The sequence below is a fragment of the Pinus tabuliformis genome, chromosome 3_2, assembly GCF_031772625.1.
Source record: "Pinus tabuliformis cultivar Carrire ecotype Pingquan chromosome 3_2, CPIR1, whole genome shotgun sequence".
In the NCBI taxonomy this organism is placed as follows: domain Eukaryota; kingdom Viridiplantae; phylum Streptophyta; class Pinopsida; order Pinales; family Pinaceae; genus Pinus; species Pinus tabuliformis.
The window spans coordinates 645630223-645636033 of record NC_142302.1 but is presented as its reverse complement, the minus strand read 5'-3'; positions in this window follow the sequence as shown (position 1 = coordinate 645636033).

Sequence of the window (5811 nt, the reverse complement as noted above, 5' to 3'; positions counted from 1 at the left end):
CCGCAAGTCTTTCTTTCCTTTCTGCCACAAGTCTTTCCGACAATGCCCTGCCTCCACGCCTCTCTTTTCCTCCTCAACATTTACAAGGCGTTCATAATCGGAAACCAATCCCTTCATGAAAAATGTCATCTCTGCTTCGCTTAAGGTTTGAGTATAGTCCGAAATGACATCTAGCCTTAGGGTTAGGCTTGAGTTGTTTACTATGTATCGTTGCATTTCTTGTCTCAGGTCAGCCTGGGGTATGACATTGCTAATGTCTAAGGGCCTGCGGGTAAATGGATTAACTGCTTCGTGTTTGGCATCCCAAATAGTCTCCAATGTCGTCCGGTTGTATAGAACCTGAGCTGGGTCTTCTCTGAGCGGTAGTCGAACCGGATCATATGCAAATTCTTGAAGCAACATATCCAGATATTTTTCAGGTATGTCAATCATCTCAGAATCCATTTTCGGCCTTAATGATCAAGACAATTTGTTTTTATCTTACAAAATGGTTGTTGTGCTATGTAATATATATCTTAATATAAGATAATATATATATTTCAACTTAGAAATCATATAATAGAATTTTTTGGCCAACCACTTTTCGAACAAGTGTGGTTCATCTGATTATGAACCACACTTGTTGGTTCGAAAAGCCTAAACCAAAAATTTATCTTATGTAATTTCTACCAAAAAACCTTATTTAATTCATTATGGATCACAAAAGCTTGAATACAAAAAATAATATATATCTCCTAAAATGTGATTAACATCTAATAATGTACCTCGGTTTATTTTAATTATTTTATAAAATATTATATTTATTTTTTTCTAATAAGAATAAATTGGGTGTGGTTTATAGTACATTGATTATGTTGGGTTACTTATTATTTATGGTTGATTATCTTTAAATTCTGGGTAAATTATTTTGAATATGTTTGACTTTCTTTAATTTTTTTTATTTACTTATTAGGGGACATTCACCATAATAATAAAAAACTTATTAAGGTTGGTGATGAATGTTTATAGTTGGTGTTTGAGATATGTTTGTCTATGTTTTTTTATAGTTAATCGGGTTTAATATGATTAAATATAATAGATTATGTTTCACTATAGTCAAAGATCCAGCTTCATGAGCATCCCTTTTTGTTTATTCATTTTCAGAGAATGAATCACCTCCTGAGATACCACTATTCCATCCAGGATCTGCCTGCCCTCTACAAACCCCGTCTGTTCAGGCGCTATTAAGTTAGGAAGAAGAGGTTTCAGTCTTTTCACGATCAAAGTAGAGATTATCTTGTAAATAACGTTGCAAAGGGCTATAGGACGATAACCTTGTGGTTCTTCTGAGCTTTTACTTTTTGGAATTAAGGTCAGAAAAGTCGAGTTGATTCCTGGCCATATTCGCTGTCTCATTCGAGATTCTTCCACAGCCGCTAGTATATCTTTACCCATAAACTTCCAACCAGCCTGGAAGAATTCCACTGTAAACCCATCAGGGCCTGGAGCCTTATTCTTGCTCATTCCCATAACAACTTCTCCTAATTCCTCCATTGTCACGGCCCGCATTAATGCCATATTTTGCTCTTCCGTTAGAGTACCGCACTAGCTTACAAAAAAAAAATGTTTGATCATATTTTATTACACTTATTGTATTTGACCGTAATTGATATTGGTGGATAATGGTTGCCAACAAAATTTAAATTTCATTACCATAATATTAGACATATATACATTTAATGTTATTTACTTAAATCTCTTTGAAATTTGTTGTGAAGGTGTGACTTGTTTATATAGAATTTTCTCGAACCTTCCCCAAATTCCATAAAATCTTCATATTTCTATAAATAATAAAATATGTGCACAGTAATTGGTATGTAATCAAATCCTTATGAAAGTGTGAGCCCATTTGATTCAAATGTTTTATACACATTTTTTTCTTTATTCATGAATATGGTGGAATTGTATTTAATAATTATATTTATGAGTAATTTTGGTCATTCCATAACCAAAAGCATTGAGTGATAAAATACTTATTTGATAGTGATGTTACTTGTTTCAAATGTAGTAATCAAACCCCTTTTCTTCAATGTTTTTTCTTCCTAGGTTTTTATCCTTATTTCTTTCCATCCGTTCACAATTTATTCATGTATTTGAGATGAGATTTCAATACATAGGGGTGGGTACAAACTCATGATGGTCTCTCATGAAAATGTAATGGAAATGGAAGCCCGGAAGAAAAGAATCTATTAACTTGTAGGAATGATTAGAGATACTTATACAATAAATTTTAAAATGGTTTAAAAATATAAAAATGTAGATAAATGAATTATGTTTTCAAATATGTAATTTTTCTTCATATAAATCATGTCTAATTATGTGAAATTTGAGTTTTCCTCTCATTAATATGTTATTTTTCATGCAAACTATAATGCATATATTTTTGTTAGTGCAACCTTTGATTATTTAAATGATGGAATCCTAATACATAAAATTGTAGGGTTATAGAAAGCATAGTGTGTACATATCTATTTTATGAAAATTTATAATCTTAATTTTATATTTATTTAAAAATGGAAATTTGTTATAGAATCGAGATTACAAGGCTACTAATTTAGCCTAAACGAGCTTTAACATCATTAAATAATCATTTTTTCTTAGATTGTGGGTCTTAATGTCCTTTAATCTACCATATAATTTGTTTTGAAATGGTTATGACCAAAAAAACATTATAATAGAAATGAACAAGGGATATATTTGAATATTTTGATATATGGCGACATAAAAATGTATCAAACATAGTAAGCATTATTACGTTTTTAAAAATTATATATTTAGAATGTACATGTATTATTTTATATATGCTTGTGGTTTCATGGAAAATGGGTCTAGCCTATAGAAAAATAACATATCATGGTAAATTTTAGGGGCGAATTATAGCCCAAAGGCGAAATTTGAGGGGTTTTACATTTTAAGAGGGCGAATTTTTTTATTAAAAACCATTTTCATATAGTTAGCCCCAATTTTATTTAAAAAGTAATTATTTTTTTTAGCCCAAAATAAAAAATGGGCGGATAAACTAACCATCATTTGGCCCGATTCGGTGGTTTTGGGAAATCATATTCCTTTAAAATCGCCGAATTTGGGAGGATAAACTAACCGAACCTTCATTTGGCCCAATTCGTTGTTTTGGGAAATCATATTCCCTTAAAATCGTTGAATTTTGATATTTGCCCCTAGTTTGGGAGATTAAAATGATTTAATACCTTACATCGAGTGCAATTTTTTTAATACCATGGGCCAATACCACATGCCCAAAAACCATCTCTCATTTCACAATCAAAATATTTATAAATATTTTATTTGAATTTAATTTTATAACATTTTTTAATTAAATCTAAAAGCAAAAATATTATAATTACTTTTAAGATATATCTAAATCCCTTATCACATTCAAATATATGAGATATAAATAATAGTTATAAATTAAGATCCATTTTACCATATAAGTTAGTCTAATAATTTTGTAACCATATTTAAACTTTATTAATAAGCACATAAAAATTTAATACTTATAATATATAAAAAAAATTAACCATGGATATTCACGCCCGTTTACCAAGGACATTATTAAGTTGTGAACATGCTTTGTTACAATACCATGGGCCAATACCATGACTTATCAATACCACATGCCCAAAAACCATCTCTCATTTTACAATCAAAATATTTTATAGTTTTTTTTTTTTTTTTTTTTTAATTTAATGTTATTACATTTTTGGTATGGAAAAGATATTGTAATGTCATGTTATGTTATCTAAACATTATGACTCAATCAAAAAAAAAATAAAAAAATTGATTAATTAATTAATTAAAAATTAAAATATTTTGACTTAATGAAATTACATAAAACTAGAAATTACATTAAAAAAATAAAATTAATAATTAAACAAACCTAGATCCATTTTAACTTTGGACCTATCTAGATATTTGATAATTAATAACCTTATGTTAAAATGAAAAGTCTACCTTATTATTTTATGTAAAAATTTTATGAAAATTCTACATTATTATTTTTTTTATTATATCAAGAGATATTGTTTTGTCCATTATTGGTTTTTGAGCTCAAGGTTTATAATAACCCATGGTATTCATGTGGAATATAGTCGATTTAAAGGGGGGATTATACCATCCTAAATCTTTCTTTTCATTCTCCCTCTTTCTCTCTCTCGCTTAGTTTTGATTCACATTTCACATTAGCCTTAACTATCGATCTCTCAAGCTTAGAGAAGGATGGATCTTCACTCATGTATATCTAAAGAGAGGTATGCTATGAATTCTTAAAGTAGTATACTTGGATTTGCAAAATGTAAGATTTTTTACATAGGGATATCTTAAAGTAGTATTCTTGGATTTGCAAAATGTAGTATTTTTTTTACATAGGGATATCGTTTACTTTTGATTATGGTCTCGCCTATTAAGTGCCCATATTATGGTTTTGATGAGTTTTTATTATGGTTTTGACTCGAGTGCAACATCTATGACCCTTTCCTATTAAGTGTCTATATTCTAATTTTGATCAGGTGAAGAGTCTATGACCCTTGTCTATTAAGTGCCCATATTCTAGTTATCATTTGGGAGATTTTTTTTATTGTATCCAAGGATGTTGTCATATTTTTTTTACATAGGGATATCGTTTACTTTTGATTATGGTCTTGCCTATTAAGTGCCCATATTCTGGTTTTGATGAGTTTTGATTATGGTTTTGACTCGAGTGCAACATCTATGACCCTTTCCTATTAAGTGTCTATATTCTAATTTTGATCAGGTGAAGAGTCTATGACCCTTGTCTATTAAGTGCCCATATTCTAGCTATCATTTGGGAGATTTTTTTTATTGTATCCAAGGATGTTGTCTTGTTCCGTGAAGTTACCAATGATTTTTGAGCTCTAGGTTTATGAGAACCCATGGTATTTCTCATTATATTCATGTGGAATATAGTCTTTTTAAATGGGGAATTAAACTAGCCTAGATCCATCTTCTCCCTCTTCCTCTTCCTATGCGTCGAAACCATCAGTTTTGATTCTCATTTCCCACTCACTAGGTTTTGATTCTCATAAACTAGCCTAGATCCATCTTCTCCCTCTTCCTATGGGTATCCCTTGAAACCCTCGGTTTTGATTCTCATTTCCCACACACTAGGTTTTGATTCTCATTTCCCATTCACCTTAACTAAGGATGGATATAGGTTGGTGTGTATCAAAAGAGAGGTATATTGTGAATTCTTAAAATAGTATACTCTGATTTACAAAATGCAATGTTTTTTTACATAGGCATATAGTTTATTGGATTTTCAAAATATAAGGTTTTTTTATATAGGGATATGGTTTACTTTTGATTATGGTTTTGATCAGGTGAAGCATCTATGACCCTTGCCTATTAAGTGCCCATATTCTACATATCACTTGGAAGGTTTGCATAGATTGATCATGATTGTGAAACCTTGTTCCAAAACAAAGACATCTATCCACTTAATTAATCTTTTTTTTCATTTTAAATTAAAATAAAAGTCAATAATATGAAAAGTAACAATTATGGGGCTAAAAAAAAGCTAGAAGCACTAGTAGTTGTTGGGAGATTTCAGGTTTTCTAATATCATGAGAAAAATGTTTTTTTTGTTGCTTTATATTTTATAGTTTGTGTACAGTAAAATATGGTATATTAACAACTTAATTACTTTCTATCTTAATGGTTAATTTTTTAAAATTCATTTACATTATAATTAATTAACTTGATATAAAAATTATTGATGAGACAATATTATATAAAGGG